The sequence below is a fragment of the Pleurodeles waltl genome, chromosome 11, assembly GCF_031143425.1.
Source record: "Pleurodeles waltl isolate 20211129_DDA chromosome 11, aPleWal1.hap1.20221129, whole genome shotgun sequence".
Taxonomy (NCBI): Eukaryota; Metazoa; Chordata; class Amphibia; order Caudata; family Salamandridae; genus Pleurodeles; species Pleurodeles waltl.
Window position 1 is genome coordinate 890,730,157 of NC_090450.1, and position 14,878 is coordinate 890,745,034.

The following is a 14,878-nucleotide window of genomic DNA, read 5'->3' on the forward strand; positions in this document are numbered from 1 at the left end:
TGTCCATCCAGCCAGTGTCCCTTTGCCATGGGCTTGCATGTATTCTTTGTTTGCCATGCCTCCTTGTTCCTTGTTGTTATTTTACCATGTGGCTTGCAGCCATTTTGTATATCCACTTAGTGTATCTTTGTGATAGGCTTACATACAAACATCACTAATTATTGATCACTTGTTTATATTAAAATTTTTAATTTTTATTTTCTATTTTCTATTAATTTTAATATTTATTCTATTAAATTCCAATTCGATTTTTCATATCAGTTTTTTTATTTTAATATTTTTTTTATTTTATTTTTTTTATTTTTCATTTTAATTTTAATTTCTTGTTTTGTTTTAATTTCTTGTTTTTATTAAAAAAAAATGTTCGGTTTTTGTATTTTTAAAATTTTTCATTTAATTTTATTTCATTCTGCATTTTGCCTTGATCCATCCATCCATCCATCCATCCACCAAAGGCACACAGGTGCACTACAACATTCAGGGGGTCATTCCAACCTCAGCGGTAAAAGGCGCTTACCGCCAGACAGAAGACCGCCAGAACACCGCCGCCGCCGCGGTAAACCGCCACGGTCATTCTGACCCACAACAGGCAAACCGCCAAAATCCCGACATCCACAAAAATCCACCACACCAAAGGGCAGCGAGAAACTGGCGATGACCAAACCTCCACCGTCACGCCAACAGAAATACGCCCACACTATCACGACACACGAATCCACGCGGCGGTCTTTCAACCGCGGTATTTCATTGGCGGTACACACCGCCGCGCTCGAAATACCCATACTTGTACAAAACACTACCACATTGGGCAATTCAAAATACACACACCTGATACACATACACACACCACTCCCACACACCCAGCACAATATAAAACACACACCCACATCACCCACAAACCTCCACTCCTACAGATTTGTGAACACGCACCGAGAAAAGACATCCGAGCACCCAGACGCCCAATTCACTGTCACCCAGCAATAGTAGCACGCACTTCACACAACACAACAATACACATCACCACACTTAGCACCACACAATCCACCCTACACATCACCCACACCACCCCATGGCACTTCAAAGACACCCCAGGTTCTCAGATGATGAACTCAGGGTCATGGTGGAGGAAATTGTATAAGTAGAGCCACAGCTGTTCGGGACACAGGTGCAGCACACCACCATTGCCAGGAAGATGGAGCTATGGAGCAGAATCGTCGACAGGGTCAACGCTGTGGGACAGCACCCAAGAAATAGGGACGACATCAGGAAGAGGTGGAACGACCTACGGGGGAAGGTGCGTTCCATGGTATCCAGGCACAACATCGCGGTGCAGCGGACTGGCGGCAGACCCCCACCTACTCCCCCAGAATTTACAGCATGGGAGGAGCAGGTCTTGAACATCCTGCATCCTGAGGGCCTCGCAGGAGTAGCTGGAGGAATGGACTCTGGTAAGTGAAATCTTCACTACTTCATCCCCCCCACCCCACCAGCATGCCAAATCATACCCCCACCCTCACCCCCACCCCCATCACACCTACTCCTTGCAAATGTCTCACCATCACAACCAACCCATCCCAAAACCTAGCCCTGCATGCGACCACAAAGCATGGACACCCATCACCAAAGCATGCCCACTGCACATACCCATCCCCCCCCAAACCACCGTCACAACAGCCCCCACAAAGGAATGCCAGCACTGGGGTACACGGGCACCCACCCATTGCACGCCATTGGCACACACAGAAGCAATAACCATACTTTTGTACCCCTGCAGGACCCGAACGCCAGGTCACCGCGCAGGAGGGTCCACAAATGTCCACTCCACCCCCAGAAGAGGCCCACAGTGAGGACAGCAGCTCTGTCTCCCTGGAACTAGATGACCAGCCTGGTCCATCGGGGACCTCGGGACAGTCGGTTTCCCTCAGACAGCCACAGCAGACCTTCCCCCCTCTGGGAACACCAGCACAGCACCCACCCAGCGGGCCCATACCTCTGTCCCCAGGACACGTCAATCAGCAGTGTGTCCACCACTACAGGGAACCCAGGCTAACCCACCACCCCAACAACAACAGGGACCTGGGGGCAGAGGTAGTGGGCACACGGTCCAGGGGACAGAAGCCCAGGGAAACAGGGGAACTGGGAGGGCTACTGTGCGACATGGGGGGGGACAGGCCCAGGGAACCCACTCTCCACGAGGCCTTCTCCTCCATCATGGGAGCATACCACCACTCCCAGGAGACGATGGCGACGGTCCTGGCCAGGTTTCAGGAGATCCAGCTTCTGCAGGAGCAACAGTATATGGGGTTCAGGGAGGAACTAAGAAACATCAGTTCCGCCATGGGTACCATCGTAGTGGCTCTGAATCAGGTAGTCACCACATTGCGGGACACTGTGGCACCTCAAAGGGCCCCTGTCACTAGCATGGACCAAGAACTGCCTACCACCTCCACCAGCGCTAGTGGACAGGAGGCCCGACACAAGACCAACAGGCCACCAGAACCCCACCCCCTGCAGAATGAGAACCACCCCGCAAGCGGGCTCTGAGATTCAGGAAGAAGACAGAGTAAGATGTCAAGACCCCCGCCAGGAAAGGATACCTCCCTGATTGTCATCCCACTGTCCCACATTGTCACCCTGTCCAACTTTAAACTGCCCCTGCTCCACTTTCCACAGGCATTTGGACAATGCACCTGTGATACTGATAGTCTGGACTCTGCCCTGGACAATCCTCCACCATCACCCCTCACCGATTTGCAACCACCCATCTAATTTAGAGCACTTGAATAAACACACTTATTGCACATACACAATCTGGAGTCTGGCTGTGATTTTAACAAATGTATTACACATGACCGTGCCAAAATGTTCATTCATATTGTGATGCCAACAAACCGCTGTCACACAGCTGTAGTCCATGGGGAAACAAAGCAGATGTCACTCAGTGGGGCCCACATATCTGAAAACGGAAGGGAAAGTCACAACACAGTTACCATACACTGGGGGAAAAAGTCAGACAGTAGAGAGGTAGAAGTCTTTAAGTAAATGTAATATGCCGATGTGTACTCTTACCTGTGTGTCATTGAAAATACTGCTGTATTACTGTGTTCCTGTTCTCTATGTCGTCCTCTTCGGCTTCCTCCTCTTCACTCTCCACAGGCTCCACAGCTGCTACAACACCACCATCTGGACCATCCACCTGCAGAAAAGGCACCTGGCGTCGCAAAGCCAGGTTGTGAAGCATACAGCAGGCCACGATGATCTGGCACACCTTCTTTGGTGAGTACATTAGGGATCCACCTGTCATATGCAGGCACCTGAACCTGGCCTTCAGGAGGCCAAAGGTTTGTTCGATCACCCTCCTAGTTCTCCCATGGGCCTCATTGTACTGTTCCTCTGCCCTGGTCCTGGGATTCCTCACTGGGGTCAGTAGCCAGGACAGGTTGGGGTAACCAGAGTCCCCTAATAGCCACACACGGTGCCTCTGGAGTTGACCCATCACATACGGGATGCTGCTATTCCGCAGGATGTAGGCGTCATGCACTGACCCAGGGAACTTGGCATTAACATGGGAGATGTACTGGTCTGCCAAACACACCATCTGGATATTCATGGAATAATAACTCTTCCTTTTCCTGTACACCTGTTCACTCCTGCTGGGGGGGGAACCAAAGCAACATGTGTCCCATCAATGGTACCTATGATGTTGGGAATATGTCCAAGGGCATAGAAATCACCCTTCACGGTAGGCAAATCCCCCACCTCAGGGAAAACTATGTAGCTCCGCATGTGTTTCAGCAGGGCAGACAACACTCTGGACAACACCTTGGAAAACATGGGCTGGGACATCCCTGATGATATGGCCACTGTTGTTTGAAAGGAACCACTTGCTAAGAAATGGAGTACCGACAGAACCTGCACTAGAGGGGGGATCCCTGTGGGTTGGCGGATGGGTGACATCAGGTCTGGCTCCAGCTGGGCACACAGTTCCTGTATAGTGGCTCGGTCAAGCCTGTATGTCAGTATGACATATCATTCCTCCATTGTCGACAGGTCCACCAGCGGTCTGTACACGGGAAGATTCCTCCATCTCCTCGCATGTCCCAGCGGACGGTGCCTATGAAGGACAACAGCGAGCACAGAGTCAATCAACCCACAGGTACGTTCCCACAGCTTGCACTTAACACGATTCACAATGCATTGAATGGCTTGTATGAGTGTTGATGCAAGGCCTAGGTATGTGTGACGCAGTAGTAATTAAGCCATGTGGGCCCTTGAAATGGCGGCTGCCTAACCTGTGAAGTGCGACAGTAGGATGTGAGGTCAATGCGCTGGCGTGGCACACCGTGGCGGTAGGCGGTCGAAGACCGCGGCGCAAAGCCGCATTGGTTAACATTGAACCCTATGGGTTTCAGGAGCCAATGACGATGTGCGCCGGCGGTCGTGGTACGCACTGCTGCGGTACGCACCGCCGCGGGCGTGACCGCCATTTTCTATCTGCTTAATCACTCGATACCTGATCTTCCACAGGAGAGGACCTACACTGCAAGTGCTGCTGTGACCTCGGTCTGGAAGAGACAATGGCTCATGCGACTGGGGAAAGGGCCCCTGCCTTCACTTCTGAAGAATTGGAGAAACTCGTGGATGGGGTCCTATCCCTAGGCCAGGGCAATTTCTGTAGGCTAGGCCCCTCTGTAAGGCATGGCTCTGTGCCCCCGCCCCCCACCTCTGTAGGGTGCCAAGTACAGGTATCCATGGCCCTGTGTCATCTATGTGTGCAGTTGTTGTCCATAGGCTTGTAGGCCATGTCCCACTGATTGAGTAGTTGACCCCAAGTGCGCGGCGTAGTGCAGGGGGCTTCAGTGTCTGTCCTCTCCGCCAACGGTGTCGCCTATGCATGCACTCAACATGTCTTTATTTCTCCCCCCCACCCTTTTTTGTGGTCTTCCTGTTCATGTGTGCATTAGCATCATCAGGCGGAGGAGAAGTGGCATCGGAGCACGAGGGAGCTGCATCCCACATGGCCCTGGAGGGCCATGCAACGGACTCTGAGTACACCAGTGGGACGGAGGGTGAGGGGAGCTCCACAGCGGGAACTCGTGCTGATGTCAGTGTCAGCGACTCGTCCTCTGAAGGGAGCTCCCTTGTGGTGCCCCCCGCAACAACAGGTACAGCCACCACCCAGCGCACCAGCACCGCCCTCCCAGCAGCCCCTCAGCATTCGCCCCGTGCCCGCTCACCCAGGAAGGTGGGCATCTCCTTCGCCCCAGGCACCTCAGGCCTTGCCCTTGTCACCCCTGCTGCCCTCAGTGAGGAGGTCATTGACCTCCTGAGGACCATCATTGTTGGGCAGTCTACCCTTTTGAATGCCATCCAGGGTGTGGAAAGGGAGGTGCACCGGAGTAATGCATACCTGGAGGGCATTCATTCTGGTCAGGCTGCCCATCAGCGATCGTTCAACGTTCTGGCCTCAGCACTGACGGCAGCCATTGTCCCTGTCTCTAGCCTCCCCCCTCGAACTTCCTCCAACCAGACCCAATCCCCTGTACCTCTGCCTATCCCAGACACACCATCAGACCAGCCTGCACACACCTCAACACCCAAGGGAAGCTCATCCAGACATAAGCACCACACATCACACAAGCATTCACACAAGCAACATCCACATGCAGACATACCAACTGCCACTGCCTCCTCTGTGTCCCCCTCCTTCTCGTCTCCCTCCTCCCTCCCTGTGACGTCTCCACTCACACTTGCATGCACAACATCTTCAGCCACTACGTCCATCACCAGCACACCCACCAGAACACTCCGCACACGTGCAGTCACCACCCCCACTACCATTTACACGTCCCCTGTGTCCTCTCCCAGTGTGTCTGTCACCCCCTCTTCCAAACCACACAAACGCAGGCAGCCACCCACCCAACTGCCATCCACCTCACGACAGCCTCCAGCCCAAGCACCTGCACCCAAAGACACCAGACTTCACTCTCCTACAACCACATCCTCTTCCTCCACTCCCATACCCACTACACCTACCCGTCCCTCTCTTTCTAAATTGCTTTTCCTTTCCAAACTTGACCTCTTTCCAACAACTCCCCCACCCCGTCCATCTCATAAGACTCCAATCAGCACCTCAGCCACCACAAAAGCTGGACTTATAAAGACTATTGTCCAAGGACTGTGGAGTCCCCCCACCCTCAAGGGCAGCTAGTTCTGCTAGGAGCCAAGACACGGCCAGCCCACCCCCGGAAAAGCAAGCAAAGATTGCCAGTGCCCGGCGCGAGAGGCCAAAGACAGCAGGGTCCAAAATCCCTACCCTGGCTCCGTCAGGAAGTGGGGTGCCACCTGGCACACCGACAAAGGTTGGAAAGGGCCACAGACGAGCAGGGAAGGGTGGGAAGGGCAGCACGCCCGACAAGTCCGGCAGCAGGCCAGCTGCCCAGGAGGGCCCCACCAGCCCCATTCCAGGTGTGCAGGAGGACACCCACAGGCCCGGTACTGCAGCCCAGGAGGGCCCCGCAAGCCAACAGACAGATGGGCAGGAAGGCCTCACCAGCCACATGTCAGGTGGCGAGTGACATCCATGCCATGGCCGGATATGCTGACCTGGACACTCATCTCAAGCACCGCTGCATTGGGCCGTTTCTCTCAAGCACCGCTGAACAGGGCCCTTCAAGTCAAGCACCACTGAACTGGGCCCTTCAAGTCAAGCACCGCTGAACAGTGCCCTTCAAGTCAAGCACCGCTGAACTGGGCCCTTCAAGTCAAGCACCGCTGAACTGGGCCCTTCAAGTCAAGCACCGCTGAACTGGGCCCTTCAAGTCAAGCACCGCTGAACTGGGCCCTTCAAGTCAAGCACCGCTGAACAGGGCACCGCCGTCTCAAGCACCGCTGAACTGGGCACTGCCGTCTCAAGCACCGCTGAACAGGGCACCGCCGTCTCAAGCACCGCTGCACTAGGCCCTTCATCTCAAGCACCGGTCCGCTGGGCCCTTCATCTCAAGCACCGCTGAACTGGGCACCGCCGTCTCAAGCACCGCTGAACTGGGCCCTTCAAGTCAAACACGGCTGAACTGGGCACCGCCGTCTCAAGCACCGCTGAACTGGGCACCGCCGTCTCAAGCACCGCTGAACTGGGCCCTTCAAGTCAAGCACTGCTGAACTGGGCCCTTCAAGTCAAGCACCGCTGAACTGGGCCCTTCAAGTCAAGCACCGCTGAACTGGGCCCTTCAAGTCAAGCACCGCTGAACAGGGCACCGCCGTCTCAAGCACCGCTGCACTGGGCCCTTGATCTCAAGCACCGCTCCGCTGGGCCCTTCATCTCAAGCACCGCTGAACAGGGCACCGCCGTCTCAAGCACCGCTGCACTGGGCCCTTCATCTCAAGCACCGCTCCGCTGGGCCCTTCATCTCAAGCACCGCTGAACAGGGCACCGCCGTCTCAAGCACCGCTGCACTGGGCCCTTCATCTCAAGCACCGCTCCGCTGGGCCCTTCATCTCAAGCACTGCTCCGCTGGGCCCTTCATCTCAAGCACCGCTCCGCTGGGCACCGCTATCTAAAGCAACGCTGAACTGGGCCCTTCATCTCATGAACCGCTGGCCCATTGGCGGAAGGGGCAGGCCCGCATCTGTGTCGGGCAGGGCTGCACGAAGCACTCTGGGCACTAGTCCCCCTCCAGTACCAGTGGAGACTGTCATCCACTTGAGAGACTGTGACTTTGCACTCCCCAGGATGGCACAGTGGGCAACCCACCCACTGTAGAGACTTGAGAGACTGTGGCTTTGCACTCCCCAGGATGGCACAGTGACCATGGAGGCCCCTTGTGGATCTGGCGTCGTGGACTCATCTGGCTGAGGTGCCCCCCCTTCCCTTCCCCCTGAGGTGCCTGTAGTTTTCCTATCTGATGCCCCTGCAGTGTTCTCTCCGTTGGAGTCAGGTATCCTGTGTGGGCTTTGCCCATGTGTTTTGGCCCAGTGGCCCACGAACAATGGCTGATACACATATCGGACAGGACAATTTATGTATATATAGTTATAGATGTTTGATATATTTTATACTCAGCCTTACAATATAATTCAAATTTTATAATCATTTCCTTTTGTCTTTGCATTCTTCCAGGGGGTGACGTGATGTATTGCTATGCATTGATGTGTGTGTTGTAGTGGGTGAGGGTGGGGGTAGGGGTGTTGCGTATGTGTGTCCCCGTAATTTTTTGCCTCCCCCCTCCCCTGTGTCGTAGGTGCAGTACTCACCGTTGTCTTCTGCGCCGGCGTTCGTGCTCCTGGTAGAGGAGCAGGAATACAATAGGTGGGAGGATGTGTAGTTCGGGTTCCATGCTGTCCAGATTCCTTGTGGGGTGTATGGAGGTGAGCGTTTTCCGTTCGAAATATCTGTTTCCGACGTGTTTTTATTGGCGGGGCTACCGCCCCGGAAAAGGTGGCGGATTGGTGGGTTGTGATAGGGTGGGCGGTACATTGTCTCCCGCCTGTCTGTTGGCAGTGACCGCCGCGCTGTTTGTTTGTCCTGCCGTGGCGGTCGGAGTGTTAAAGTGGCAGTCTCTGTTGGCGGTTTCCGCCAGGGTCAGAATTCCATTTTTTTAACCGCCAGCCTGTTGGCGGGTTAGCCGCCGCTTTAACACCGACCGCCAGGTTTGGAATGACCCCCTCAGTTTCTTTAGGTGAAGCGGCGCACTGCAGACAAATCATCAGCATGATTAATTTTTTAATGATTATTCCATTTCCCCTGGACCACTTTGCTGCCATAGGATTTTTAAGCATCATTCAATTTTCCCATACATCTCTCTCTCACTACCCCCGGTGTCCCCTTTAACCCGTAGGGTGCCTTGGACGAGGTGATCTCATCCAAGGCACCGGTTCCCAGGTGCCTTGGAAAAGATCAACTCGTCCTGCACCCGGCCCACCGGGGGAGCGCTAGCGCCCCCCGTGGGCCCCCTCCCCACACCCACCGGTCGTGGATGGAAGGGGAACCCCTCCCAGGGTTTTTCCTTTCCCCCTGTGCCTGTTTTCAGTGGATTCCTGCTCCACGATCGTGGGCTAGGAACCAGGGATTTGTTTTTATCTTTAGTTTTGGGAGCGACCCCTTGGGCAAGGGATGCTCCCATTGGGGGCTATTTTATTTCCTATTTTGCCCCCCCAGGGGCATGTCGGCTGATTTTTCGGCCGATCTGCCCCAGGGGGGCCAAAAACCACAAGACACCAGGAATTTGATTTTTCTTATGTATTTTGGGAGCTACCCCTTGGGCAAGGGTCGTTCCCATGGGGGGGCTATTTTTTTCCAATTTCGGCCCCCCCTGAGGGCAGATCAGACGATTTTTCGGCCGATCTGCCCCAGGGGGGCCGAAAACCACTAGACACCAGGGATTTGATTTTTGTTATGTATTTTGGGAGCGAACCCTTGGGCAAGAGTCGTTCACATTGGGGGCTATTTTTTTTATCCTATTTCGGCCCCCCCGGGGGCAGATCGGCCGATTTTTTGGCCGATCTGCCCTCAAGGGGGTCCGAAAACCACTAGACACAGGGATTTTATTTTCTTTATGTTTTTTGGCAGCAACCCCTTAGGTAAGGTTAGCTGCCCCGGGGGCAATCATTTTTTATATATTTTGCCCCCCCCGGGGCTAGATCGGCCATGTTTTTGGACGATCTGGGCCCCAGGGGGGTCGAAACCCACTAGGCGCCAGGGATTGTGTGGTGTGTGTGTGTGTTTTTTGTGTTTGGGGGCACCCCTTGGGCAAGGGTCGCTCCCCAAAGTGGGGTAATTTCATATTGGCTATCTCTGCCCCCCTTGGGGGCAGATGGGCCTATTTTTGTAGGCCCATCTGCCCCCAAGGAGGGCAGAAACCACCAATATGCCAGGGATTTTTTTTTTTTCCCATTTTTTGTTTTGTGCTGGGGTGCCCCCTTTGGCAAGGGTCTCCCCCTAATGGGGGCACAGAGCTGTTGGCCATTTCTGCTCCCCTTGGGGGCAGATCGGGCAATTTTTTTTACGCCCATCTGCCCCCAAGGGGGGCAGAATCCACTTAGGCACCAGGGATCGTGTGTGTGTGTTTTGTGTGGGGGGGAGGCACCTTTGGCAAGGGTCGCCCCCCCAAAGGGGGCACATAAGTGATGGCCATTTCTGCCCACCTTGGAGGCAGATGAGCCTATTTTTGTTAGGCCCATCTGCCCCCAAGGGGGGCAGAAGGCACCAAGATGTCAGATTTGATTTTTTTTGGTTCCCTTTGTTTTTTTTGTGCTGGGGCACCCTTATTCACCCCCTTTGGCAAGGGCCGCCTGCCCAAACAGGGTACAGAGCTGTTGGCCATTTCTGCCCCACCTGGGGGCAGATCAGCCTATTTTTTTAGGCCCATCTGCCTCCTAGTGGGGCAGAAGCCACTTAGGCACCAAGGACAATTTCTATGTTCTTGGTGGCGGGGTGTTTGTCAACTGGCGAAGTATTTGTATTTGTGATTATAACAGTTTATTTCTTCTTTTTGTTCTAGTTCAAAGCTTTTGCTTCCTTTGCCGTGGATCCTCGCAGTTTTGGCACTAGTTGTCCTGCGGTTTGCATAGTTGCATGTTTTAGGTAAATGAAAGCAATTTACTCCAAAGGAGTATTGTTATCATGCATGAATGACATGGTTGTAGGTGGTATACTAAATGCAGTATTGTGTGTGAAATTGTCCTTAGATTTGAGCACAATGATATTTGTGTTGTCATATGTTCTTTTTAGTGGGATATCATTGATGATTGCTGTGTCTGTGCAGAGTAGTTTCTGGTGACTAGCTTTTTCAGGCAAGATAGTTTTTTAGTACATAACACTTTGTGATAAAGCTACACTTTGTTTATTACTTATTTTAGTGCTAGTTGTTGTTGGCAATCAATTTGTTGTTAGTGAGGATCATGGCTAGCCAAAGAGTGACCGCTCAGCAGGTTGTTGCCATGCTCTTTGAGTCGTCTTTAGACCATGATTACGAGACTGACTCTGCATCTGAGGCAGAGGAGGAAGTGAGAGATTCTGGCACTGAGTTTTCTGTCCGAGAGTGTTCTTTTGATGAGGAAGCTACTCTCAGTGCAGATGAAGGGCCTGTGTTAGAGGAGGACATTGATGTGCCAAGAGTGTAGCAGCCTGGGGCTGAAGGGTTTCCCATTAGAAGACCTGACACCTGGATTGCCCCAAACATGGAGCAGCCACAGTTACCTGCATTTACTGGTCTCCGAGGGTGTAGAGTCAATACCGAAAACTTTTTGCCTGTCCATTTCTTTCACTTGTTTATGGACGATGTGTTTTTAGAAGGGATTGTGGAGCAGACTAATTTGTATGCAGAGCAATATTTGAGGGACAACGCTGCCAGACTTAGGCCTCAGTCTAGAGCTACTCAGTGGGTTCCCACATATCTGGAAGAGATGAAAAAGTTTTTAGGTTTTACTTTTTTGATGGGGTTGATAAGGAAGCCGTCACTGGCTTCTTATTGGTCTTCTAGTCCCTTGATGGCAACAGCTATATTTCCTGCAACTATGACACGTAATCGATATTTGCTTCTTCTTCGTCTGCTGCATTTTGTAGACAATGCTTTAGCCTTGCCACGAGATCACCCTGATTGTGACCATCTTTTTAAGATTAGGCCTGTCCTTGATAATTTTGTAGATCGGTTTTCAGAGGTCTATGTTCCAGGCAAAGAGATAAGTGTGGACGAGTCTTTGGTCCTTTTCAAGGGGCGTTTAGTTTTTAAGCAGTACATTCCTAGTAACAGGGCACGGTATGGGATTAAATTGTATATGCTGTCAGAAAGCAGTACAGGATATGTGTATAATTTCCAGGTCTACACTGGTAGGGATTCCGGTATTGACCCTCCTGGTGGTCCGGACACTTTTGGAGTTAGCGAACAAATTGTGTGGGAACTTGGTAGACGACTGTTTATCAAAGGTCACCATTTGTACGTAGATAATTTCTACACTGGAGTGCAGTTGTTCAAGGAGTTGTTAAGAGTGGACACTGTTGCTTGTGGCACAATCCGTTCTAACCGGAAAGGCTATCCAAGGGAGCTTGTCTGTAAAACACTTGAGAGGGACAGTGCAGTGCCTTGCGGAATAATGAGCTGCTAGCTCTGACATTTTCAGACGGGAGGGATGTGTACATGCATCCATGATGAGAGTACTTCCCCTGTGACTGTTTGGGGTCAGTTTGCGGAAGTGCGCAAACCTGCGTGCATTTTGGACTACAATAGACACATGGGTGGTGTTGATAGAGTAGATCAGAGGTTGGAACCTTACACTGCTCTTCGTAAGTCTTACGTGTGGTATAAAAAGTTGGCCCTACATTTATTTAATTTGGCAACTTTTAATGCTTTTATAGTGTTCAAGGACTGTTCACCTGAGTCAAGGATGACATTTGTTAAATTTCAGGAGTCAGTGATAGAGAGCCTTATTGTGCTGGAACAGGCAAGAGTTCCTAGAGTAGAAGTGGTGGAGGAAGTGGCTAGATTGAAAGATCGCCACTTTCCAGATCACATTCCTCCCACTCCCAAAAAAGACTTGCCTACAAAAAAATGTAGAGTATGTGCCCAGAGAGCAATCCGGAGGGAGAGCCGGATGTACTGCCCCGATTGCCCTTCAAAGCCTGGGCTGTGTGTGCCTGGCTGTTTTAGAAGGTACCACACTAGGAAACATGTTTGGGAAATACCGTGAGCGTAAACTGCCTGTTTTATATTTTCATATGTTCAGTTTCACGGTAGGCATTACTGTCATGTATTGAGCTAGAGCTTTCGTGTTTGTAGTTTTGTACTTATTTTATAATTAGTTAGTGGTTTCTTTGTTGTTTTTAAACAAAAAAAAAGTGATGGCGGTGTGCGTGGGTTGGCGCTTGACTGGCGGTGTGCGTGGGGTGGCGCTTGGCTGGCGGTATGGGTGGTGTGGCACTTGGCTGGTGGTGTGCTTGGGGTGGCGCTTGGCTGGCGGTGTGCTTGGGGTGGCGCTTGACTGGCGGTGTGCGTGGGGTGACGCTTGTCTGGCGGTATGGGTGGGTTGGCGCTTGGCTGGCGGTATGCGTGGGGTGGTGCTTGGCTGGCGGTGTGCTTGGGGTGGCGCTTGGCTGGCGGTGTGCGTGGGGTGGCGCTTGGCTGGCGGTATGGGTGGTGTGGCACTTGGCTGGCAGTGTGTGTGGGGTGGTGCTTCGCTGGCGGTGTGCGTGGGGTGGCACTTGGCTGGCGGTATGGGTGGGGTGGTACTTGGCTAGTGGTGCCAGCCAAACGCCAGTCCACACACTCATCAGCTGGTGTGATTGCTGTATCAGGCATGGTGGCATATGAAAGTGATGGGCCCTTGACTGGCGCTGTCTGTCGATGCGAGTATTGTAATGTGCTGGGGCCGTGGCTGGCGGCGTGAATGGTCTTGTGCATGTCTTGTATGAAAGGTGTGTGAATGGACTGTAAAGCAGTTGGTGCCTTGCCGTGGCTTTACAGCTCACGAGCTGTGAGTCATTGGTTCAGTTTTTTGGCCTTTCAGTTATTACCAGTGCATTTCACTTTTGTGAAATCTCTTGTTAATAAAATTTGATCTACTGAACCATCACTTACCCTTGTGCCAAATCCAACCAGTATGTATGGTAAAAAATTTAAAACCTGCTCCGCCGTAATCAGGCATCGCAGCACACTTGTGACACATTGTCACAAGGAGGAACATGTATGTGGTGTATCGTCTGATAAAACTAGAAGGCCTTTTCGTAATCTACTTATAAATGGAATCAGTGAAAGAGTAATGTTGGATTCAGCTTCACCATTCACTTTGTTGAGTGAGAAAAAAATCACATTAGACTTAAGGACTCTTCTATAAAACCTGAAGGGTAGGGTGGTGAATCAATAGAGGTAGTGGGAGAGTATGAAGCAGAATTTAATTTTCAGGGTAGTGTGGCGAAAGGAATTGTGTATGTTGCAAGGGATGATACATGTTTGTTGGATTGGAAGGATCAAATGAATCTAGGAATATTACCTGATCCAAATAATAGAGCTTAAGTAAGGATTACAAATGTGTGCTTTCTATTGGGAGTAATGTATGGGAAAATTAGTATTCAGAAGTGTTTCAGGATGGTCTTGGAAAACTTAAAGGAGTTTCTCACAAATTTAGATTGAGGGACAGTGCTACTCCAATGATTCACAAGGTGAGAAGGGCTCCTTAAGCTTTACAAGTGGAGTTAAGGAAGGAGTTCAGCAAGTTGTGTGATCAAGGAGTAGGAGAAAGAATAGAGTCTTATGATTGGGTTTCTCCAAATGCCATTGCTCGTAAGGCTGATGGATCTAGTCACATGTGTGTGGACTTGCGTGATGTGAATGAGCAAATTTGGATAGATCGCCATCTCTTGCATAACATTTCTGAGATGCTATCACGGCTTGCACGTTCAGTTTGTTGGATATGGCTTCTGCGTACCATCAGATAATCTATACCATGAGCCTAAGCACTTAACTGCATTCATCACACCTGAAGGTCTATCCCAGTTTAGGTGCATGCCGTTTGGTTTGGCATCTGCCTCAGCTGTACTCCAGAGGGTTGTGGATAGTTTGTTTAATGATATTGATGGTATTGTTGCATTTCAAGATGTTGTATTAATTTTTGGAGAAAATCAAGATCAACATGATGAAAGGTTGAGGCAAGCGTTATCTAGTTTAAAAGAAAAAGGAGTCACACTCAGGGTGAACAAATACAAGTTTAATGTACCATGCATTGATTATTTAGGGCACAGAAAATCAGAGCAGGGTGTAGAACCTAAAACAAGTTTGGTTAAGGCAATAGGAGATTTCCAATCTCCTGCTAATAAGGATCAAGTAAGGTCAGTCATAGGGTTGGTAGTTTTATAGTAGGTTTATTCCTCAATGTGCTGAAAAGACAT